This window comes from Diceros bicornis, chromosome 3 (genome assembly GCF_020826845.1).
Source record: "Diceros bicornis minor isolate mBicDic1 chromosome 3, mDicBic1.mat.cur, whole genome shotgun sequence".
NCBI classification, from domain to species: domain Eukaryota; kingdom Metazoa; phylum Chordata; class Mammalia; order Perissodactyla; family Rhinocerotidae; genus Diceros; species Diceros bicornis.
In genome coordinates, this window is record NC_080742.1 from 84022587 (window position 1) to 84049617 (window position 27031).

Genomic DNA, 27031 nt, shown 5'->3' on the forward strand with positions numbered 1-27031 from the left:
CCAGAACCGGCATGGAAAGTTACAAAATATAGTTAACCTAATCCAGTGTTGACCCTATTCCTCCCTAGGTCCAATCCTCCTATTTTGGTCTAGTATATGTAATAGGTCTACTTTACAGTCTTCCTATGTGCACTCTAAGAGAGAAAGGAGAAGAGGGAGAAGGAGAAGAGAGACAGAATAATAAAAGATTGGATAATTATCAACCATGTCATTAGGACAAAGACTTAAGACTCTTTCTCTCACAGGGAACTGCACTCTGACTCTTTCCCCAAATACTTTTGGCCATTATAGGTTCTGGCAGATTTTCTTACTAATGAAGACCTTCAAACATGCAAATATTGAGCACATCCTCTATTTCAATTAAACTCAAGATTAGCAAGGGTCAGAAAAGGTATGTATAGCAGGAGATCTAGATTACAGTTCTGATTCTTACAATAACTAGTTTTGAGAAGGTGGTCAAGTTACTGACTTTTTGTGGACCTGAGGCTTCCTCGTCTGTAATGAAGGGGTTGTATTAGATCTCTCCTGGTTCTAAAATTCTAAAAACGCAAAGTAATTACATTAAACCTCCTACAGTTAAGCTCAAAGTATTTTAAAGGGATTAAATAATACCACAGCCAACAACAGGAATAAAATAAAATGTTACTTAGGAAACATTTGATGATAATTAATATTTTATGATTCTAAAATTTAAAATTGTCACCATTCAAGAAAACTATAAGTTTTACAAATAAAGCCCAATGTTTTGATATTTAATGTTAATAAATGGCTCAATTTAGTGTTATCAAGTAATGACTAGAAAAATCTAAAAAGAAGTTACTGAATAAAAAATTTACCCTAATGTATAACAAATACAAACTGAACCTTTGCTAATTTGGATTGGAAGAGTCTGAATTAGCAGAGAGAGTACCTCTTTTTAGACACACTGTATCTTACATATCACATTGCTCTTGATGAACTAAATCATCAAAGATGCTTTGGAAGACAGCTTGGCTATTAAAGCAGATTTTTAATAAACCTGGTTTATTTTCTAAGCTGCTACTCTCTTGTTTCAATAAATTAATTTTAATTAAAGGATAGGACTTGGTTAGGTGAACCAAGAGTGCTATATCCTATAAATAATAAAACCAGATGAGAAAATGCAGAAAGCTTTCTAAAACTCACCTGAGGAAAATTATGAACATCATTTTTTTAAAAGTGTATATATATATTTATGTGCATGTATAAAATCTCAGAAGTATATATGCCAAACTGACCAGAGGAGTTAGTTATCTAAGTAATCTGGAAGGGCAGTGGGATTCAATTAAAGACTTTTGTTTATCTGTACAGTTTGAACTTTTCTAAAAATGTATCGCTTGTGTGACTAAAGGTAAATTAAAATACTTTTAAGAACAAAATTTTTAATGAAAATATACTCAAAAATAAGTCATATTACTATAATACAAAGGTCATTGGTTGGGGCAGGTTTATATGCTATACTTAAGTGTCTAGAGAATGAGATAAATGACAAGAAAATTCAAATTAAAAAAAAAAAACTTAACAGACTAGTTATTTAGGCCAAACTCTTACTCCTCCCTTCAACACATTTCCATTTCTAGAACTGAGCATTTCAATTTTTAGTAATGTTTACTTTATCTTTCACCATCTGCGAATTTTCCAGGGAACTGAAGTTCATCACTTTTAAAACAGCGAATCTGGGGGCCGGCACAGTGGCGCAAGCGGTTGGGTGCACACGCTCCGCTGCGGCGGCCCGGGGTTCGCTGGTTCGGATCCCAGGCACGCACCGACGCACTGCTTTGGCAAAGCCATGCTATGGCGGCGTCCCATATAAGGTGGAGGAGGATAGGCACGGATATTAGCCCAGGGCCGTCTTCCTCGGCAAAAAAAGAGGAGGATTGGCGGATGTTAGCACAGGGCTGATCTCCTCACAAAAAAAAAAAAAAAAAAACAGCGAATCCGATTAGGTACCTATTACGTGTCAGATATACTAGGCGTTGATGTTGATGATGATGGTGATGGTGATGATGGTGATGTTGTTGTTGTTAGAGGGAGAAAAATTAATGGCTAATAAATTTACTTTACACTCAATGACCTTTACTCTATTTACCAAGGTAAATTTCAGGTTCTTCCACATTTAAAAATAAATTAGCTATGTGCTAAACATAGCTGTGCAAACTACTGTGCAACTCTGTCTACTCCATGCTGCCACTACTTTCCCCATCATCACTGTGAGTTAACCTTTTTTAGTGAACAGTCTATGATGTAAAGATGTAAAATTTCTGGAAAATACAGGGTAGAGTGGTAAGGATGCAGTCAAGAGCAAAAAGAAAATATAAATGCTGGTGCTTTAACTGAATTATGCAGCACACTTTTTTTTCATTTCTTTTACAGATTTTTAAAGTCACTTGTTAGCTTAGAAAAATAAAATTGTTACAGATTACCTGATGTGTACATTTTGATGTGTATATTTTGGATATTTGATTTGTAGACGTTGAAAGCAAAGGAATAATATATTTTCCCCATTCTCAAGCAAACTAGAAAGAACTCTTCTAGAAATTTTCCATATCTATTCCTTCCCTGAATCTGAGTTTATAATAACCATTGGTATATTTTCTACTTTCTCCTTATAGCAAATTAGTATGTAGTTCACTGTATACCACAATCACTTAAAACCCTGTGCCTTAATCCATTATTCCACTTATATAAAATTCCATTAATAGCCAAAACTAAGCCCTGGTAACAGAATCAGAACAGAGACTGACTCTGGGGGACAGGTACTGAAGAAGAAGGGGTATGAGGGGCTGGCCTGGTGGCATGGTGGTTAAATTCATGCGCTCTGCTTCACCCAGGGTTCACACATTTGGATCCGGGCACAGACCTACACACCACTCATCAAGCCATGCTGTGGCAGCATCCCACATACAAAATAGAGGAGGATTGGCACAGATGTTAGCTCAGGGACAATTTTCCTCAAGCAAAAAGAGGAAGATTGGCAACAGATGTTAGCTCAGGGCCAATCTTCCTCACCAAAAAAAAAAAAAAAAAAGACGGGGTATGAGGGAATTTTCTATGGTGACTGGAATGTTATATATCTTGATAGTGGTGTGAGTTACACAGGTGCAAGCATTTGTTAAAACTTAACTGAACACTCACTTAAGATTTCTATATTTCATTGTATGTAAATTATACCTCAAATTGTTTAAATATTGTTTTATTCAAAAAGCCTATACAAAATTTCTACTTATCTGTTCTCCAAGCCTGTAGAGTCCTTACAGTTCAACCTACTCTATTAGAATTTGATTCCACTCATTCAGCTTGAAGGGAAGCAAAGCACCCAGTAAAGGGGTGAGGGGAGGAAGAGAGTGAGGTCTTCTAGTACGTGCCCTGGAATATTTGGGACAATTATCCTAAATTACAAGTAAACCTTTAGAGAATGGACTGGGACTAGAAAGAGGGGATTCTGGTGGATAAAAAATCACTATGCATGCAAACCAATCAGAGACCCCTCAAACTACTGAAAAGAATATTTTTAACAAACTTTTATAAGTGTCTTTATAAGATATCTATCGTATAAAATGTGAGATTCCTCAAAAAAAAATCATCATTAAACTATACAATGTTTTGCATTTAATTATTATGAGAGCTGTGTCACATGCCTAGAAGCAGCACTTTTGCAAAACTGGTACTAAAATTGTAAATAAGAACCTATGAAAATATTGTGTCAAAGACTAATTTTAAAGGGATCTGATAAAATTATGTTCGGGGAAAAAATCATCAAGAGATAAGCAAAGTTAAAGGTAGAAAATAGCCTTGAAAGTAAATTATTCATCCTATTTTCCTTCTCTGTACTGCATTTATTCAGCTCCTGAGTACACAATGACTTGTATTACTGGTAACTATCCTACATTATATATGATAATCTTGTTATTCACCTAGCCTATATGCTAGTGCCTGATAGGCAGTGTCCCTACACCTAGCAGAGAGGTAGAAGGCACACTTACTAGCCAAACAAGATCTTGCTATATAATATATGTTCCTCTCTACAAGTAGGTCATGGCAGAGAACACCTCATAGCAATTAAGCAACCTTTTCAAACTAGCCCTAAAAGATAATGATTGGCTCTAAGAGAAATTAAAGAGAAGGGGAAAAAAAACCTCATAAGTAGGCACCTCACAAATTACAGAAAACCCTAAACAAAAGTTAAAAACAAATCTTTTAAAAGATGCAATTACAATTTCTTATCTTACTGACATGAAAAAAAAAGAATGATTAACCTGCCTTAAAATCGGGTCTTAATAAAATTGTTGGCTTGGAGGTTTGAATAAGAGTCCTAAAAATGTCATAAATGAGAAAGTAAATAAAAATATTCACTTAACCTCCTATTTAAGTGTTCCTTGTTTCCTGACAAATGAACTGACATGCTTAATTTAAAAGATTATTTTAAAAGATTGTTTGTATTTCTCTTAAATTACTTATAGTTTAAAAACTATGTTCAAAAACAATAGGGAAAAAGTAGGGCTACACTAATGTTTTTTGGCTAAACAAAAAAGGACAAACAAGAAAAATTATTAAAACGATAAAAATAGTCTTTTATTCACTTCCCTGAAAAATATATTATGGCATTACTAACTTGGCAAAGAACTAAACAGTAAGTTTTTTAATTGACTGAACAGAGCAGACACACAGAGACAGATTTAAGCACAGTGACTGCAGGATAAAAAAGTAGCATATTACTCCATTCAGAGCCTAGAGGGACATAACACAAAAGAACTCCTCTGCTGCAAGAGTACAACGGTATTCTTTATGACTTTTCCTTCCAGGGGTACTCTATTTCACTATGCTAATAACCAATCTTAATTTTTAAACTGGTTTTGATTCAAAACATGAATGTAGTGCATAGAAGGTTGTATAACCGAATGCTCTGGTTAAGAGTTAACATTTTTCCAACCTGCTTCTGATTTGTTGTTCCTATTAAATTTCTACACAAAGCAAATGAAAATGTAAAGGAAAGCAACTCCACAAGACCATTTTATTCTTAATTAAGTAAACATTTTAAAATAGTGATACCTAATTCTGAAGAAAATACACTAAAATTCAGGTGCTTATACACTGCTGATGGCATTATAAATTGGTTCAATCCTTTTGAAAATCAATACAATGCAAAATTTGTAATGATGGTACTATCCTCTACTCCAGTAATTTCATGTCTGAAACTACAGTTTAGGCGAATAATTTAACTAAAAGAAATGTACACTCTTTCAATCTTGCCTAGCAGTTGAGAGTACAGTTAACACAATTCAGCAGTCAATTTAAATGAGGTGAAGTCTGGTTTAAGTCAGTAGGAAGATCTGCAGTTCCGACAACCAAATTGCCTTGCTGTACTCAACAGGGGTTATCTATGTGATAGAACAACCAATGGCAACTACAGAACAAAACTTTATCAAAGATATGGATAAGTCATATGAAACAGAATTCTACATTTTAAAATCTCATCACTGGAACAGGAAGCCTCCAAAATAAAAGAAGCCAACATCATGACCTGCCCTTTTAGGATGAAGAGCGACTGAAATACAAAAGAATTGAATGAAGAATTCTGAGACTCACTGAATATGACAATAGAGTTAGCAGTCCTATAACATCAAACAGAGATTGCTTACAATTTTCTCATGGATTAGCTATGAAATAAAACAAGTCTTTTATCCAATTTGTAAAGAATATTAATGGCAGAGGTTAATCAAGAAAATTAAGCTGATATGACTAAAACTGCACATCATAAAATATGCTGCTGTCTAAAAACTGATGAGTCAACATTTGTTGACAAAATTTCAGTGGACAACATGTAGGAAAACTGAATTTGGTAGAAGCAAGTTCAAATGAAAACTAACAAATACCAAAGCTATAATCTGCAACATTCATTAAGAACAAAAATCTAATCAATAAATTAAATGTTCTTTCTAAAATGTAAAAGGAAAAGAATCAATCCAAGTAAAACTAATTTGAGTAAAAAAAACTGGAAAAAGAAAGTCTGAAAAAGTTTAATGCCATTATGTAGAAAACTGACCAACAAATTTAAATGATCTACTTTTGGTTCCCACAGAAGATAATCTGATTAAAAATCATTAACATTGGTATGACTGATTAAAATGCTTGTGTTCACAATACCCTTGGAGGGTCAATACATCCAATGGGTCAAAATGATAGTTAGTTAAAAAGGTACACTACTACTCTATGTATAACACCAAAAACAGAAATACCCAGACATCCAATGGGAGAAAGTTTTCCTACCCAAGGAGGCTGTCATCTTCAACACACTAGACAGCTTTGAGAGTGACAGATATGCACCCTGAGGAAGGAAGAGACCACCCACCCAAACCACAAGATCAGCCATTAACCTAGGCAATCAATATGGTAATACACACAACCACATTGCCTTCCCTCAGAAACATAATGGAATATTAAGCGACCACTAAAAAGATGCTAGTAAGTTTATTTTATGTCCCCATCTTATTTCACAAAGTATGTAAAGAGTATATGACAACTAGAAAACACTAATGTTATCATAAGTAAAATAAACTAAGACCAAAAAAAGTAAAACATAAAGTAAAAAAGATTAAAAGGAAACACAGTGAAACAAACTTTTAACAATAGTTAGCTTTGGGAGACTTTTCTTCTAAGAGTCATTTTCCCACGTTTTACAACGAATATAAGTTATAAATATTTAATTTTACTTTTATTAGGTAGTAAAAATGATCAAATTAAAACACAATAAGGGGAGGCCGGCCCCATGGCTTAGTGGTTAAGCGTGCGCACTCCGCTACTGGCAGCCCGGGTTCGGATCCCAGGAGCGCACCAACGCACCGCTTCTCCAGCCATGCTGAGGCCGCGTCCCACATACAGCAACTGGAAGGATGTGCAACTATGACGTGCGGCTATCTACTGGGGCTTTGGGGGGAAAAAAAAAAGGAGGAGGATTGGTAATGGATGTTAGCTCAGGGCCAGTCTTCCTCAGCAAAAAGAGGAGGATTAGCATGGATGCTAGCTCAGGGCTGATCTTCCTCAAAAAAAAAAAAAAAAAAAAACAAATAAGGGTACCTATTAACTTTTGTTTTCATCTTTTAGAGCCCTAATGACAACCACTGTAAATAATTCTTGTGTATTCTTCCAGATATATCCAATGTATACATAAGCATGTACTCACAAATATATCTTTTTTTAACTGAGAACGGAAAGAACTGTGTGCATTGTTCTGAACTTTTCACTTAACATACACTAGAAATTCTCCTATCTTTATATATATATATACACACACACACACACACACACACACACTTCATTCTTTCTCATGGCTGCAACATACGCCATCATACAGATGCACACACAATTTAACAAGCCATACGGACATTAATTTTGGTAGTTTCCAGCCTTTTGGTATTACAATATTGCAATGCACACCCCTGAACATGTATTCCTGTATGGCAGGATATCAGAAACAAACCAATTCTCCAAAATTCAGTATGTTGAATAATAAATTCACTGAAATTACCAAATTTACATATTCATCTCAAGGATCTGAACAAATCAGACACATGAACCTGACTATATTTTGTATTATTAACATATATGATGATATATTAATATATTTTTATATGTATTTATAATATAGTTTACATGTTTAAGTATTTATATTTATTAATTTAACAGAGCTGTATTGATATTATTGATATGTATTTTCATATATTTATTAATATATTAACAAATGTAGATATCTCATATTTACTTATAAATACTATTTCTATATTAATATATTAATAAATATAAAAACAGACTTGTTAATTTTATATTTCTAGTCATTAAAATTTCTAATTTGTCTTGTGGTGAGATTTACGCCACTTTTTTTAGTTCTTTCATATTCTCATTTTAATGAAATATTTCATTACTCCAGTTTTTAGGTAATTTTATTATTAGTCCCCAATGCCTCAATGAAGATATCATTCTAAATTTTTATAGCAATTAATAACCAAAATATCAGCATTTCTTAACTGATGTGGCTGCTCTAGATTTTTTGACACATATTTATGGTAAATACACGTTAGATTTATAGTGAAAAAATGATTAATGATTGTGAAATGTTTTTCTGAATATTAAATGTATTCATAAAAATCAACCAACCTACGATCCTTAGTTTACAACAGGTTGAACATTCCTTAATGTTATGAGGACAAAAGGAAAACTGTCAACCAAATCTCATCAAAAATCTTCAAAAGCTATTAAAATCATTCATCCAATATTTTAGTCAGAAACATAAAAAAGGTTGATATATGCACTTTGAAACTGACAAAAGAATCCTAAAGATACTAAAATGCTAGAAAAAACATAAAATAACTTCTAAAAGATTATAAAGAAATCAGATAATGCTGGGAAAAAAATATAACGTAACTTTGAAAGGACTGGAAAGAAAACAGAGTAAACTGAAAATTTTTCCCATGAAATAATACAATTTTGTCCATAATCATTAGAAAAATATTTTCCTGAATATATTGATACAAAGAATTGGTAAATTTGATGAATGAGACTATAGATTAAATTGACCTAGAGCCAGTATATTTGTAGAACAAATCCCTAGAAACGAAATCGCTGGATCAAGCATAGTATGTGCAATTTTTAGCTTTGACAAACATTGCCAAATTGCCCTGTTAAAAGTTGCACCAATCTTCATTCTCACTAAAGCCTATTAGAATCAAACATTTTAATCCTTATCAATTTAAAATGTAAATACTAGAATCACTGTTGTTTTTAATTTGCATTTTTTCTGAGTGAGAGTATATGTATTTTACAATGGGAAAAATTCCTTTAAACTAATTAAATTATGAAGAAACATGAAAAATATTTACATAATAAATTTTTAAAGTAGACAAAATGGCTTTACACTAATAACAACAATGTAAAAACAAGTCCACATATTAATAAGAAATCAAGACAACTTGCAAAAAAAAAATGAAAATGCTGTTTACTTTAGGATTTTGGAGTTTTAAGAGTTTTTTTCATTCCTTTTTCAAGATTTCCTCCAGTGTATTATTATGCTGATTTTCGGTTCACAAAAAGTCCTAGTGGCCTGGGAATAAAGAATAATCACAGCTTTTTATGTCACCCAGGCTTTTTATTTCCCATCAATGGCCCACCCAGTTTTCAGTTGCCCAGGGACAAAACTTGATCATAATCTTTGATTTAGCACTCTCCTCCCTTCTCTAAACCCTGGTCATTAAATGCTATTGACTGTCTTTCTTTAATAGGTCTCTCTTACAAGCCCTTTGGTCTCCATTTCAACTGGATAACTAATACAAGATCTAAATGAAATCTCTCTCCTCTAGAATCCAATTGGCACACAGTTCTGTTTGATTAACAGTGCTTTATCAAACTTCATCATGAATACAAATCAGTTGAGTATCTTGTTAAAAATGCAGATTCTTACTCTGTAGGTCTGAGGCGGGGTATTAAATTTTGCATTTCTAACAAGCTCCCAGGTTACGCCAATGCATTATACTGCATTCTTCAAGTTACTCTTCAGATTAAGAATCCTTAAATCAGCTACTGCCCCCTGCTCAAAATTAAATTCTTTTTGGCGCTCAGGAACCCTCTCTCTACCTTCACATTACTGCATAACCCTGCTGCCTCCCAAAATGTCTTCCTCACTCTCCTTCCCACAGGTCATGCTCATTTTGGCTTCACAGCCCCCTTATACAGATAATGTTCCCCAGTTTCAACTTCCTTTCTCACTCCATCTACCACTCATTTAAGAATATCTTTTCACAAGACCACACAAATTAATCCTGTCCACATTCTTTAATTACTCCTTTTCTGAATTCCTCTAGTACCTCTCCAGTAAGCATCTGGTGTCTGTCATCTTATACTATTAGAACCTTTGCTGAGGCATTCATCTTGTGGCCCATAAAGAGCCCCGAGGACGTAAATTTTCCTCTGATTTAATGCCTAGTAATATGCTTTGCATATAACTCCTCATTCCATCCAAGTTTATCCAGATAATCATACTTTGTGGGTGGCTTTTGAAAGAATAACAAAACTGCACCACCATATTTCACCTTGGAGTAGTAACATTTCAAGGTCAATTTGCCACTAATATAAGCACAAATTATACTGTCAACATAAAAACTAGTGACAAAGAATATTAAATTTTCTTTAAAACTACAGAAAATGTCAAATGAGACATGGAAGTAAAGAATTCTAAGAGGAGAAAATAAGAATAAAAAGAAAGTAATTGTTAATGATGCTAAACAAATCAATAATAAGGAACATGAACCAAACAGAATAGATGGGGCAGAGAGTAAGGAGAGAGTTGCACTGGAAAAGGTAGGTGGTATTCCAGTAAGTGTAGGTAGGATCAAAAATAAGTAGCAGAACAAACATTCTTTTCAAGCACCCATGGACCATTCATCCAGATAAACAATATCCTAGGCCATAAAACAAAGATCAACAAATTTCCAAGAACTGAAATTATACAGAGTATGTTTCTCCACCTTAATGGAATCCAACCAGAATTCAATAAATCTCCACATTTGGAAATTTAACAACAAACTACTGAATAAGCCATAGATGAAGTCTCAAAGAAAAGTTAAAATACATATATCTACATGAAAATGAAAACATATCAAAATTTGTGAAATGCAGCTAAAGCACTGCCCAGAGGAAAATCTATAGCAGTTAACGCTTACATCAGAAAAAAAGACAGGTCTTAATAATCTTAGCTTCTACCTCAAGAAACTACAAAAAGAAAAGGAAAATAAACTCAAAGCAAGCAGAAGGAAGGAAATAATAAAGAGTACAGATCAATAAAATTAAAAACAGAAAAACAGAGAAAAACTAATGAAACAAAAAGCTGGTTCTTTGTAAAAACAAAAAAATGAAATTGATAAATTTCTAGCAAGACTGACAAAGACAAAAAAGAGAAAAGACAGGAATCATAAATATCAGAATAAGATGGGGGGGGGCCGGCCCCGTGGCTTAGTGGTTAAGTGTGCGCGCTCGGCTACTGGCGGCCCGGGTTCGGATCCCGGGTGCGCACTAACGCACCGCTTCTTCAGCCATGCTGAGGCCGCGTCCCACATACAGCAACTAGAAGGATGTGCAACTATGACATACAACTATCTACTGGGGCTTTGGTGGAAAAAAAGGGAGGAGGATTGGCAATAGATGTTAGCTCAGAGCCGGTCTTCTTCAGCAAAAAGAGGAGGATTAGCATGGATGTTAGCTCAGGGCTGATCTTCCTCACACACAAAAAATAAAAAAATTTTAAAAAAAGAATAAAATGGGGGATTATCACTACAGATCCTGCAGCCATTAAAAGGACAATAAGGAAATACTAAGAACAACTTTAGACTTATAAATTCAACAACCTAGAAAAAATGGACCAATTCTTCAAAAACCATACATTGTCAAAATTCAACCAAGATTAAACAGATAATCTGAATAGTCCCTATAACCATTAAAGAAATTGAATTCATAGATTAAAAGTTCAGGAAAAAGAAATCCCTTGGCCCCGATGGCCTCAGTGGAGAATTTTATCAAAAATTTAAAGAATTAATTCTAACTTTACAGTATCTCTTCCAGAAAAGAGAAGAGATATAAAATGACTTCCCAACTCATTTTATCAGGCCAATATTACTTTGGCGCCAACACTACACAAACAGTGCCAAAAAACAAAAACAAAAACATCAGACCAATATTTCTCATGAACTTAGATGCACATATCCTGAACAAAATATTAGCAAATAAAATACAGAAATATATAAAAAGATTATTGGGATTTATTCTAGGTATGCAAAGCTGGTTGAACATTTGAAAATCAATCAAGGTAATCTACCACATCAAAGGGCTAAAGAAGAAAAATTATATGATCATATCAATTGACAGAAAAAGCATTTGACAAAATTCACAGTAAAAATTCTCAGTAAACTAGGAATAAAGGGGAACTTCCTCAACTTGGTAAAGAACATCTGGAAAAAAACCAGAGCACGGGGCCAGCCAGGTGACATAATGGTTAAGTTCACGTCTTCTGCTTCAAGAGTCCGGGGTTTGCAGGTTCGGATCCATGGCACGGACCCACATACCATTTGTCAAGCCATGCTGTGGCGGTGTCCCATATAAAGTAGAAGAAGATGGGCATGGACGTTAGCCCAGGGTCAATCTTCCTCAGCAAAAAGAGGAGGATCGGCCACAGATGTTAATTCAGGGCTAATCTTCTTCACAAAAAAAAAAAAAAAAAAAAAACCAGAGCTAACATCACAACTTAATGGTGAAAACTATATGCTTCTCCCCTAAGCTCAAGTACAAGGCAAGGTCGGCTGCTCTCACCAATCATATTCAACACAGTTATGGAAGCTCTAGCCAGTAAATAAGGTAAGAAAAGGAAATAAAAGGCAAACAGATTGGAACAGAAGGAAAAATAAAATCCATCTCTGTTTGCAGGTGACATGATTTTCTGCCTAGAAAATCCCAAGCCATCTACAAAAAAATCCCCTAGAACTAATAAATGAGTTCTGCAAGGTCACAGGATAAAAGATTAACACACAAAAATCAATCACATTTCTATATACTAATAATAAACATGTGAAAATACATATTAGAAATTACAAATACAATGCCATTTACAATCACTCCAAAGAAAATGAATACTTAGGTATAAATCTAACAAAACATGTGCAGGATCCAAATACTGAAAATTACAAAATGCTGATGAACAAAATCAAAGAAGACCCAAATAAGTGGAGAGCTTTGCCATGTTCATTGATTAGAAGACACAACATAGTAATAGTAAAGATATCAATACTCCCCAAAGTGATGCACATGTGTAATGCAATTCCTAGCAAAATTCCAGAAAGATTTTTTGTAGGTATAGATAAGCTTATTCTAAAGTTTGCATGGAAAGGACAAGGTCCTACAAGACCTAAAGCAATTTTGAAAAATAAGAATCAAGTGGGAGGAATCACTCTTCCTGATGTTGAGGCTTACTACACAGCTACAGTGATCAAAACAGTGTGGTACTGATAGAGAGACAGATGGGTAGAACAGAACAGAAAATCCAGAAATAGGTCCACACAAATATGCCCAACTGATTTTTGACAACAATACACAAGCAATTCAATGGAGGAAAGATAGCCTTTCCACCAGATGTTGGAGCAACTGGACTTAAAAGAAAAAGAACCTCAACCTAAACCTCATTTTTTATACAAAATTAGCTCAAAATGGATCATACATTTAAATGTAAAACTATAAAACTTTTAGAAAAAACTTACAGAGAAAATCTTCAATAGTTAGGACTGGGTAAAGAGTTCTTAAAGTTGACACAAAAAGCACAATACATGAAAGGAAGAACTGACATATTGGACTTCAACAAAATTAAAAACTTTTGCTGTGTGACTAACCCTATGAAGACGATGAAGAGACAAGCTACAGACTAGGAGAAAATATTTGCAAATCACGTATTTGACAAAGAACTTGCACCTCAAATATATAAAGAACTCTCAAAAACTCAACAGCAAAAAAAATTCCAAATAGAAGTCGGGGAAAAGATATAAACAGACATTTTACCAAAGGTACATGAATGGCCAATAAGCACATGAAAAGACGTTCTACATCTTTAGCCATTAAGGAATGCAAATTAAAACTACAATGAGATATCACTACATACCTATTTGAAAGACTACAATAAAAAACAGGGACAACACTCAACCTGATTAGAACGCAGAAAAACTGAAGCACTCATACAATGCTTGCGGGAATGCAAAATCATACAGCAACTCCAGAAAATAGTCTTGCGGCTTCTTTTAAAACTAAATATGCACTTACCTGATGACCCAGCAATTGTGCTCTTGGACATTTATCCCAGAGAAATGAAAACTTATGTTCACACAAAAATCTATACAGAAATATTCATAACAGCTCTATTAGTAAGAACCAAAAAACTAAAAACAACCCAAATATCCAGCAACAGGTAAATGGTTAAACAAACCGTGGTATATCCACACAGTGAAGAACTACTCAGCAATAAAAAACAACATTTGATACAGAGATGGATTCAGAAACTATTCTTATGGATCAACTGATATCTAAGCCTGCACAGCCAACAGAAATCAGACCTACCCTCAAAGTTTAGGAGGAACCAAAAAGGTAAACAGGATATTCTAAAATCAGAAAATTGACAAGTAGCAAAATCTTTGTTTCAGTCTATCAAAGTTATCCTGCCATTGAGCATCTAAGAATGTGAACTTTAGTGAGCTCACGTTTCTTCTTCCTTCCAACAGTTTCTATTATTTATATTATCTCTGTTCTTTTCTCCCTGGATAGCTTCTTTTCCCCTTTTGTCCTTGTTTATAAAACCTATTTTTTATCAATTCCAATCATTTTAAAAAAAGATTCAAGTTTGCTGGCCCGAACTCTTTTACTTCTCATACACTCTTCTTGTGAATGTGCTTTTGCATAATCTTCAATACCTATGTACGTACTGTGGCCTTTTTGAGCGGCTGAGAATAATGAAAATAGTTCTCCAGTAAATAAATTATTTTCAAATGTCTAACAAAGCCATTTTTCTTAAGACCTTTATGGTAACAGCGTATCACGGATTACTCTGAAATATACTTTGAAGCTCAGAAGTCAACATCTCCCTTTAAATAATCCACAGCTACCCAATAATCAGTTGTTCACTTAAAAACTATCCAGATCTGAACTACATGCCACTTGGTTTTAAACACAGTTCAAGGCTTAACTCTAAAAAGCATTCACTGAATCCAACACGAATCTTTTTTTCAACAGACCAAAAAAGGTAATATAAATAAAACTGTGAACTTACATCTTTAAAGTATAACATGAGGGGAAAAACAGCAGTAATGGCTGCTGAGGTCCAAGTTTATGAAAGTTTATAAAACCTGTGACAGCAGACTGAGTCAGTGCAGGTGTTTTTGCTTATTTATTTGTTTGCTGGGTTTTATGTTCAAGGAAACAAAACCTCTTTTCTTATATGTAAAATTTTTAATCCATTTTCTTTTTTACCAGATACAAATTGCCTTTACTTTAAATTTTTAAATTATACGTTAATAACGGAAGGATTGTAAAATGTACTATTCATAGTTCTAACATTAAGAAGTAAATAAAAGATTAACTCTGATACTTTTTACTTTAAATTCCTCCTTCAAAATTCTTCTAGGCAATGTAGAGAAAGAATAACTTATGTTTATGCAGTACCATGAGCAGGGTACGGCAAAAGTTAAATGGTTAAAAAAATAAAGAAAACTCAGGGTTTGAGAAAGTTAATACTAAGAAGGATAACAACATAAAACTATTTAACTTCAGGAAAAAAATTTATTTTATAATACATGATACCACAACCATTTTTAGCAAATATATAACAGATCATTAACTGAGTTAAAATAACTCTAAAAGTGTTAAGGCAAAGAGAAAGGTAAGTTTAAGACTGCAGTGTCCAGGAGAAATACAATGCAAACCACATATATAATTTTAAATTTTCTACTAGCCACTTCAAGAAAAAGTAAGAACAGATAATTAATTTTACTTAACCCAGTAGATAAAACATTATCAACTCAATACGTAATCATTATTTTAAAAGTTACTAACAAAATATTTTATAATTTTTTCATACTAAAGATTCAAACTCCAGTGGGTATTTTACACTTAGCACACGTTTCAATTCAGACTAGCCACATTTCAAGTGCTCAACAGCCCCATATATAGCTCGTGGGTACCACATTAGACAATACAGGTCTAAGAAATGGCTTAAGAAAACAGGTATACATCTACCTTCGGACAAAGAGATTAAGTACGATAATCTGAAAGGATTCGAAATCAATAGTAATGTATACACAATACCACAATTTGTGATATGATCATTGATCCCAGTACAAGAGAACTCTCTGAAAGAGAATCAAAGGAAAACTGATTAGAGAACATTTGCCTTCAGAGAAAAGAATGTATAGAGATAAGAGAAATGAACTGTGAATTTCTTTTTTTGCCAACCAATCTCCAAGCTTCTTTACATGTAGTACAGTATAACTCCTCTAGAAATCATTAGCATTATGACAAGTACCTTTAGAGTACCCAATAAAAATAACTTTCATTTTCCCCACAATTTTACACATGATTTCTTCTTCACCTATTTGTATCAATTTCCCCTTTACTATCATATTCACTATCATTCTGGAAACTTTATTAACAGAAGTAAAACCAACTCACATTGGAGCCTTAAGAATGGGTTTCAGGATATCTGAAAAGAGAGTTTAGAGTGTAAAATACTAATTCGAATAGAACCAAAAGTCTAAAGAAATACAACATTTCCAGCTGGAAGTAGGAAAAAACAGAGAAAGGGCAGAGGTAGAGGGAGGACACTAAATTTGGCGGGGGTTGAGGAGAAAGCAAGTGTTGCTCAAGGAGGGAGGTCAGAGGTAGTAGTGAAATAACAACAGACTTCTGTTAAGAAAGGGTGGTCACTTTCTGGAATAGCAACCAATCAGACTCTTCTTTCCAATTTCCTCAGGGATATAGGTGTCAAGTCTTTCTGGGTACAGGGTGGAAGAAGGCAGGGTTAGTGAGGAAAAAAGAGGAAGGCCATAAACTATTCCTGACAACTCCTTCCCCACCCATAAAAATTGGCATAATCAAAGCCTACAATAAATACGCTTTCCAAGCTGACAAGCTTTAGTATAATAAGACAGACCAGAATAATCTCTAATCTTATCAACTCGTGAAATTTCTTAAATGTGGAGCAAAATCTCTTGCCATCTGACTTGTGTTTTCAAAGGATCATTCTGACAGCTGTGTTAGCAACAGACTATAGAAAAGGGTAAAAGCAGGGAAATCAATTAGAAGGCTGTTGCAACTACCCAGCAAGAGATGATGGTGGCTATCAAGATGGTGAAAGCTGGTTGAATTCTGCGTGTTTTAAAGGTAGAGCCAACAATTTCCTGATGGAACGAATGTAGGATGTGAGAGCAAGATAATCAAGAATGTCTCCAAGGTTTCTGGCCTGAGCAACTTGAAGCTGCCAACAACTGAGATGAGAAAGGCTATGTAGGTGAAGCAGGTACAGGAGGGCAGATTTGGGAGGGCAGAGCAAAAATCCATTTTGGACATGTTGAGTTTGAGATGTTTAACAGTCATTCAGGTGGAGATATTGAGTAGGCAATTAGATATACAAATCTGGAGTTCAAGAGAGTGGCCTGGACTGAAGAAATCAATTTGAGAGTCATCAATATTAACAAGGTATTCAAAGCCATGAAACTAGCAGAGATTACCAAGGGAGTGTGGGTAGATAGAGATAATAATCAAGGACTGAGCCTTGGGATATTCCACTGTTTAGAGGTAGGCAAAGAGGAGGATCTATCAAGAAAGACTAAGGAGGAACAGCTCAAGAGTTCTGAAGAAAACCAAAGGAATGTGGTATCCTAAAAGGCAAGTAAACAAGTATATCAAAGAAGACAGAGAAAATAACTTTATCAAATGTAGATTGACCACATAAGACAAAGAACTGACTACCAGATTTAACAATGTCATTGTTGGGAGACATGAACAATAACAATCTTAGTACAGTGGTAGGGGCAAAAGCCTGACTGGAATAGACATAAGAGAGAACCTGAGAAAATAACTAGAACAAACTCATTTAGACAATGCTTTAAGGGGTTCTGCAGCAATGGAAATAGAGAAGAGCAAGCAAGAGTGATCGAGAGAAGATATTTTTATGATAAGAAAAATAACGGCATGTTTACACACTGACATGGGAATGATCCAGAAGAGAAGGAAGAACTGATGATATACAGAGAAGGGAGAGATCTGCTACAGCAAGGTCCAGAGTAAATGAAAGGGGATGGGATCTAATGTATTAATCAGAAGAACTGGGATTAGACAGAAGCAAAGACGTATCTATAGTAAGAGAAGGCAGGCAAGGTCTGTGAATCAGTTCAGTAGGTACCTAGATGTGGTGGTGGAGTCTATAACAATTCTTCTGACTGCTTCTAATTTCTCAATGAAATAGAAAACAGGTCCACCAACGGAGAGTGAATATGAGAAGGAGGGTTGGAAGTTTGAGGAGAAAGGCAAAGGTATAAACTAAGTCACCTAGGAGAGGGGAAACTGAAGAGAGTAAAGAAATAGACTATGACTCAGAGACAATATTAAGGGCCATCTGAGATTTCTTAACATGAATTTAAAATGAGAGTGGTCATCATAGTTGTATTTTTCTTCACTCACTTTCAGCTGTACAGGTGCAGACATGAAGTACTCAGAGAATTTAACTAGGGTTTAGGTTTTGCCAAGTTAAGTATGAAGAAAGCAAGAAAGGAGCAAGGGAGGTGAGGGCATGTAAAAGGGAATGACTATAATGATCTATCATCAGGTAATGAATGGATACTAGGTAAGAAGAGAACAAAGGAAGGGGGCAAGAAACAGTGAAAATGGAACAGAATCTGTGGACTGGAGGTCCTTATGACAGTAAAAGATTGCTGAGTTGGTGTACTTGGTGGAATGAGCTGAAAAGGTAGATGGTGGTCAGAGAGGGCATTGCATGAACTGAAAATCATGGAGGGGTTCAAGTTATTAGTAATAACAAGGTGTAAGATATGAACATGGAATGAGGGGCTGAGATAGGGTGGACAGCAAGATCATTAGGGAAGAGGAATTTTAGAACTTAAAAGGCCACAGTATTAGAAAGACCATAGATGGTATATGTTGAAATTACCAAGAATTAAAAGAGGCATAGTGTCAGCAAAAATGACAGTGAGCTAGGAGCCAAAATAGGCAAGATAAGGGGCTGGGCCACTGGCATAGTGGTTAAGTTCACACGCTTCATTCTGGCGGCCCAGGGTTCGTGTGTTCGGATCCCGAGTGCAGACGTATGCACTGCTCATCAAGCCACGCTATGGTAAGCGTCCCACATATAAAGTAGAGGAAGATGGGCAAGGATGTTGGCCCAGGGCCAATCTTCCTCAGCAAAAAGAAGAGGACTGGCAATAAATGTTAGCTCAGGGCTAATCTTCCTGATCAAAAAAAAAAAAAAGGCAAGATAAGGAATAACCGAGGGTGCAGTAGATGCCAGCAAACATGAGGGTTTATAGACAATATAACCTGTTAACAGACAAGTTTTAGGCAGGAGAGGGGAATGAAAGACATCTGCCCCATTTCCAGGCTCAGTGGAACCAGGCTCCCTCTTCAACTCCTGTGCAATGGAGGAGGTCAGAATGGGAAATGTAGTCTTAAATTTCAGTGCATGGGATTCCCCACTGACCCCTGATGATGGCATATAAGAAAAAAATTAAAAAATCAATAGCCAACACATAAGAAGGCTGCAGGGGAAGCAGTGTCTTCAGAAAGGTAGAAAGCAGAGGAAATGTTCAGGAATAAAAAACAAGGACATAGAAAATTTTGCTGATGATGGAGAGCAGTGAAAAAATAGGAAATGTTCAGAACCTTGTGTGGATTAAAGTGTGAGACATGAAGTGTCACCTGGGAGACTGGTGGTGCCTGACATAAAAAGAGATAAAGGATATAAAGAAAGGGCCGGCCCCGTGGCTTTGCGGTTAAGTGCATGCACTCCGCTGCTGGCGGCCCTGGTTCAGATCCTGGGCGCGCACCGACGCACTGCTTCTCCAGCCATGCTGAGGCCGAGTCCCACATACAGCAACTAGAAGGATGTGCAACTATGACATACAACTATCTACTGGGGCTTTGGGGAAAAAAAGGAGGAGGACTGGCAATAGATGTTAGCTCAGAGCCGGTCTTCCTCAGCAAAAGGAGGAGGAGTAGCATGGATGTTAGCTCAGGGCTGACCTTCCTCACAGAAAAAAAAAAAAAAAAGAGATATAAAGAGATTAGTCCGGATGGACTTCAGGCAAGTAATAGTGTCAAGGCTGTAAGTGTTGGAGGGAAGAATGAGGTATCAGAAGCTCCCTGTCAACAGAACATAACAGTCTGGGGAAGCATGCTTTTTCTTTTTTTTTTTTTTTGTGAGGAAGATCAGCCCTGAGCTAACATCTGCCAATCCTCCTCTTTTTGCTGAGGAAGACTGGCTCTGGGCTAACATCCATGCCCATCTTCCTCCACTTTATACGGGACGCCGCCACAGCATGGCCTGACAAGCAGTGCATCGGTGCGTGCTGGGCAACTGAACTGGCGAGCCCCGGGCCGCCGAAGTGGAGCGTGCGCACTGAACCACTTGCGCCACCGGGCTGGCCCCTGGGGAAGCACGTTCTTAGCCTCAAGTGCAAAGGGCTTCTCCTTTACCCCTAATGATGGCCTGCAAGGAAACTGTAATGTACTTGTAAGGCAGTTGTAGAATTTTTAAAAATTAATAATATAAAGAGATTAGAACAGTGCCTAACATCTAATAATCACTCAAAGATAAACTTTTATTAGCTAATCAAATGTAAAATACAATTACTATAGCAAAAAAAGAGATTCATCTTATATTTTCCTTTCCTCACATAAATGAGTTTCCCAAGTGATTTCCAGGAAAACCAGGACCAAAATGGACTCAGAAAACACATCTGAGATAGAAGAGGAAGTCTTTGAGAAGGTCAACTTCTATGCAGTGTCCATGGATCTCAGAAAATTGGCTCTCCTCCAAAAACTATCACCACCAGCACTTGAACTCATTTCCCCACCCATCCCACTTCAATGGTAAAATAATTTATTTATTCAGCAAGCATATACTGAGCTCCTACTATGTACCAAGTACTATTCCCAGAACCTGGGATAAATCAAAGAAAAAATATCCCTACCCTACTAGATGGAGATCTACAACAAACAGTATATATAACGAATAAGTGGATTACATGATATGTGCAAAGGTAAGTATTATAGAAAAAAGTAAAACAATGCAAATATTGGGTGAAAGGTGCCTGGATTCTAACTATTAATAAATAGTCAGGGTAGGCCTTATTGAAAGGAGACCATTGGAGCAAAGGTCTGAAGGAGCTGAGATAGCAATGTGGATATTTGGAAAACTGTTCTCCAGGCAGAGGTAACAGCCAGAGCAAAGCTTCTAAGACCTTTCCATTTAATTCCTGCCACTACTTGGCAACAGTTTTATTAATTTCTTTTTTTTTTTTTTCTATTTCTTCTCTTCGAGCCTCCAATCCTACTCTACCTCACTTCAGCAGTGGATGATAATAATAGCTAACATTTATCAAATGTTTACCACATATCAAGCATTGTTCTAAGTGTTTTAAAAATATTAAATAATGTAATTCTCACCACCTATAAAATAGGTGCAACCATTGCCTCCATGTTATAAGGGAGAAAACTGAGGCACAAAAAGATTAAGCAACTTTCCCCAAGATTACAGAGTTAGTAGGTGGCAGAGCCTTGATGCAGCAATAAGCCTTCTCTACTATGCAACTTAAGAACATTTAGCACAAACTGCCTCAAGTTTTCCCATCACTAATAGAGTCTCTCATAGTACACAATCAATAACTATGAAAGCTGCTATTATAATTTGTCTTCTTGGGCCGGCCCCGTGGCTTAGCGGTTAAGTGCGCACGCTCCGCTACTGGCGGCCCGGGTTGCATCCCGGGCGCGTACCAACACACCGCTTCTCCGGCCATGCTGAGGCCGTGTCCCACATACCACAACTAGAAGGCTGTGCAACTATGACATACAACTGTTTACTGGGGCTTTGGGGAAAAAATAAAATAAAATAATAACTTGTCTTCTTGCCATTTTTACAGTCCTTTTCTAGACTGAATGGTCTTTACCTGTAGCCTCCACTTACTATCTTCCTTAACCTCCCCCCAATGTGACTTACATTCCCAGTCTACTGAAATTGCTCTAATAACGTTAGTGATCATCACACCACAAGCCAAAGGGCTTTCTCTATCCTCATTCTCCTTGAACGTTTTATTGGACTATGTCAATTTCTTTTCATCTTCTTGAAATAGAAGCAGTACCATTCTGGATCCCTCTATCCCTATCTGTGACTTCACTTTCCTGGAAAATCTCTTCCTTTGTTTTCAGAGACAGACTTTTCCATCTTCCTTCTACCTCTCCAACTGTTCCTTTAATACCTGTTTCACTTCTAACCCTTAAAGGTAGAAATCCCAAAAGTTTAACTAGGGTCCTTTATGCTTCCCTCTCTGTTATCTCAATCTTCCATAAGGTTCATTCATCCAATAAATATTTATTGAACACCTACTATCTACCAGGCACTGTTTGGGTCCTTTGGATAAATCAGTTAACAGAATAGACCCAAAAAAAAAGAAAAAATCCTCCTGTCCACATAAAACCAAATAATTCTATGCTACTAAGGACACTCAAAACCATCTTCCCTAAATACTATTTTAAACACATCACTCTCTTGACTTTAAAAAAAAAAAAAAAAAACTTGCAATGATTCCCCTCTATCAACCACATCTAAATTTCCCTGCCTTAGTTCAAAACACTCCACAATCACTTTCTATCATACCTATCCAGGTTCATTTTCCATTACTCTCTGATTCGAAAGAATTCCAGGCAGGCCAGTCCTTTGATTACTCCTTCAAACACTATCTGTGCATTCAGCTGGTAAAATAACTACTACCTAGACATAAAAAAGTGTACTGAATAAAAAAATAAGTCTTCCAAAATCGTCCCATTTGCAACAACATGGATGGGCCTGGAGGGTATTATGTTAAGTGAAATAAGCCAGCAAGAGAAAGACAAACACAGTATGATCTCACTCATATGTGGAATATAAACAACACATGGACAGAGAAAACTGTATTGTGGTTACCAGGGGCAATGGGGGTAGGGGGTGGACACAAGGTGTGAAGGGAGACATATATATGGTGATGGACAAAAAAAAACGTACAACCCAAAATTTCACAATGTTATAAACTATTAAAACATCAATTAAAAAAATTAAAAAAAAATGTCTTCAAAAATAGATGTTTTTTGATTCCTTCAAATGTTTAAAAACAGCAAACACTTATATAGGGCTTACTATGTGCTGAACACTATTCCAAGCACTTTACATACATTAATTCTTTTATTCCACACAGCAATCTGTATCTCCATCCTACAAATGAGGAAGCTGAGGCCCAGACAGGGTAAAGTAACTTACCCAAAGTCTGACAAGTACTAAGTGGTAGAGCCAAGATTCACACTCAGGCAATCTGACTCCATACTATACTGCATACTCCCAGTAGGAACAATAAATAAAAATAGGAAGAGTTCACAAGGCTTACAAGGAAAACTATAGGCTGTTGAAAACTATGTTCAACTATGAAAAATCACTTTAATTAGTCCTTTACTCCAAATACTGAAGAGCAATATTTCCTTTATCATGCCAAGTTTTAAAAATTGTGGACTTTAGTAGTACATAATAAAAAGCACAATCTGTAAACACAAACACATCATATCTTATTCAGAGTTCTCCAAAGCTGCTGAAAATAATTGCTAGGCATGACAACAGAATATATGGTGACACAAGACTTAAGAAACGTTCTTTTGTTAGCATGCCTATATTAAAGTATTTTACTGTCATCAGGATCAAAATAGATTTGCATACAATGTAGGGAGAGTAACTACCTTAAAGAAAGACTACTAGCTTTACTTTGTGGAAACAAAATTTGTATCTAGGACAAGGTCCAGTATGACAGAAAAGATTTTACTAGAAGCAAGAAATTCCAAAAAAGTACCACTAGGCATCTAACTTATATAGGTAGTCTTCAACCTATCACCAACTTTACGGCCAAAGGACCTTTAAAAGGTTTCTAAGATTCATTTAGTAAATTCATGAAGCTTTTTTTTTTTTTGCTGAGGAAGATTCACCCTGAGCTAACATCCCTTGCCAATCTTCCTCTTTTTGCTTGAGGAAGATTTGCCCTCAGCTAACATCTGTGCCAAGCTTCCTCAATTTTGTACGTGGGTTGCCACCACAGCATGGCCACCAACAAGCAGCGTAGGTCTGCGCCCAGGAACCAAACCCGGGCCACTGAAGCAGAACATGCCAAACTTAACCACTAGGCCACTGGATCAGCCCCTCATGAAGCTATTATATAAAATTAAAAATGAAAGGCAGAGGTTCATCCATAAAACAATCTTAAAATAATATAACACTAACATACTAGCAGATGGGGAGTATCATACTTACCATTTTCATCTCTTTCCCATTTCCCCTTTCCTTCTGGCAGAGAAAAGACATAAAAATGGTCAGGTTTTGAGCTGGAGAGATTAAAATGCACAAGCCTAGACAGGGATACTAGTTTCACTTGGAAAAGGCTAAAGTTGGTACCCTTCCCAACTGGTACTGACAGCCTAACTTAGAAAAGAAAACATAAAAGTATGTAGCCAAAGGTAGCAAAGGAGCCAGTGCCATTAACGCCTTAGGCAAAAATGCACCGTAGCCATTATTAAAATTTGAAGTCTTCCCACTGTATTTTCTGTCTCTTCCTAGGTTTACAATGCACCTATCCTCCTGGCTACCCAAGGCACTCATACAAAATCAGCTCCCTCCCAAGAACTGTATGAATGAAAAATATTAATAATTTGAGATTAATTCAAGTTATTAAAATCTGGGAGAGATTTTTTGGAGCAGGGAGCCATTTTCTCCTCTCCCCACAACCATCGACTGTGACACTTATAAGCAGCTCCTCACTCCACGGGATTAAATTAAAATTTCTTGGGGAAAAGAATAAATTGGTAGCTACTACTGAAGATATTCTCAAATACTAAGATTCTCCTATGCTGCATATTTGATATTTACTTCCCTGCCACATAGACTGGGTAGCAATGAGAAAGATGCATAAGACCTTCTCAAGATTCTCCTGCACAAAGGGGATCTCAATTCAATCTTAAATAACACTTTAAAACCCCTATTAAAACAAACCTCCAACGAGTCAGTAGTTTGCTATTCTAGTGACCCATCAGCACACATGACTAGCTAAATAAAGAAGTAAAAAATGTCAAAAATAGCTCTGTCACATTACCAGGATTAAAGAGGTCTTAGGATGGAAGGAATGTCAATGAAAAATAGATATTCCCCAATAATGTACTAGATTGCATCATCATCTTTACCCTTATTAATATTTCCCAAGTACCTAAAAAATCCATGGCATTATGGTAGGTCATACCTATTATAATACAGGAAAGAAAATGACTGGTGGATTACGATACATTTAATTTTGAAGTTGGAAGCACCCTAAGCTTGAGACATTTTCAGACTCAATTGTGAGAATCCTTGAGATCCACATGCTAAATGCAGTAGAGAAGGAATAAATGTGCTACTGAAGAAAGCAGGAAGAGAATAAACGGCAATACAGTATTATTCACCTACTATTTACAAAGCCAGAAGCAAGAAATCTACTTTCTTCCCCCTGCTTTACGATAAAATGTGAAATTTTCCTTCACAAAACAAAGAAAGCATGCTATCCAGAAATATACAATAGACGAAGAAAGTTGGCTTAATGAAAAGTCAACAAACCAAAAAAAACAAAAGAATAACTTCAAGGGTCTCAGAACTTTTAAAAATTTCCAAATAAATATGGCTGTTGATTAACCAGATGTTTTTAATACCTTTGCAAACCAAAGTGTATTAAAACAAATCAAAGAATAAACTTTCATTTAATAATGTCCCTACATTCTTCTTTGGCCTGCTGACCTAAACTTATCCATCCTTAAGGGAGCTTGGAGCTGACAATATTTAGTGCCTTATTTCATCAGAATTTTCAGCCATTCCTTCTGCTCTAATCAGGTCATTATTAAACCTTATAGATATCCAATAATATATACTGGCTATAGGCTGTTCAAATATAAGTTTCCTAATACTCCTTCTGAATTCATACACACGTAAGAAGCAGATGAGGTATACATTTCTCTTTTACAAATGAAATATGTTCCATCTCTTACTATCATATAATAAAGATTTTCTTTATTTTCCTAACTCTTATTTCCCAGGGAATATCTACAATTATTTGAAAACACTAGTAGCTATTTTCTAACGAAATTTTTTGAGACTATTATCTGAGTAATCAAGTCTCACTTCCTTTCCAAAAGCTGGGCTTGGATAACAAATTACAGTTTACTACCAAAGACAAACAGGGCACATGTCCTCAGTTCTCTATTCTTCGAAACATTGGTGTCATTTCTGGATATAAGGGACAGAAGAGCAAATGGAATCAATTAGTTGCCAAATCCTGTAGAATTTCCACACTAACATCTCTCAGATGGCCCCTTACCTTGGTGGCCTAGTCGTTAATTTTTCACACTCAACACGTCAACCCCAAAATATGCTGTACACTACTGAAAGAGCACTCTTCCTAAAAAGCACTTTTATTATGTCATCCTCTGCCCCCCCACAACCTCTAATGGCTCCTTACTGCTTAGCAGATCAAATTCAACCTGACACTGAATACACCTTTCATAATCTAGCTCTACCCTAGTATACTAATTTCTCTGACACCATTCCCAGAAACTAACACTTAGTCCACTGAGATCAAACTCCTTATAACCCTCTCCATCATGTTGGTCCCCACCAATGAGTATTTGCTCATGCTTCCATCCCCCACATGAAACGTATGGATGTTCTCCTTCTGGAGATGCTCCACCTATATGCAGATAATACATATTCTTTATTCAAGTCCCACTTTCTCCAGGAAGCTCCACTCTTAACTTTAGTCTGAAGATATCCCTACACTAACATACTGGACTCAAACTATATGTACCACATATTATTTGTATAATGCTTCGGATAGTACCAGTTATATTATTACAAAAGTATACCTAACAAGATAATAAACTCTTAGAAGAAGTTGGGCCATTTCCCAAGAAGTGGGTCTATAATAAGTACTCAAAGACTATTAGACAAGCTGATTGAATAATTCTGATAAAAAAAATCAAGAGACTTTACATCAAAAGAGTTCTAGTACAAATGAAATAATGTGTTGATAAGGATGTGCTTCAAAATAATCCAGGTCAAAGAGTAGGAGGACAAGGGATAAAGTAAGTGGGGGTATTGATGAACCCAGATTGGCTATCAGTTGAT

At 35.9% G+C, this 27031-nt stretch overlaps 1 protein-coding gene across 7 annotated transcripts in view; it reads right to left on the reverse strand.

Moving 5' to 3' along the window:
• Nucleotides 1-27031, reverse strand: part of CNOT4 (CCR4-NOT transcription complex subunit 4) — a 133733-nt gene that overhangs the window by 100864 nt on the left and 5838 nt on the right. Inside the window, exon 2 of one of the 7 annotated variants that reach the window (XM_058530754.1) lies at nucleotides 24143-24175. The exons of the other annotated variants lie outside the window; for them this stretch is intronic. The gene's annotated coding sequence lies outside the window, so the exon portion shown is untranslated. The remainder of the gene's footprint in view (nucleotides 1-24142; nucleotides 24176-27031) is intronic. 7 annotated transcript variants of the gene reach the window in all.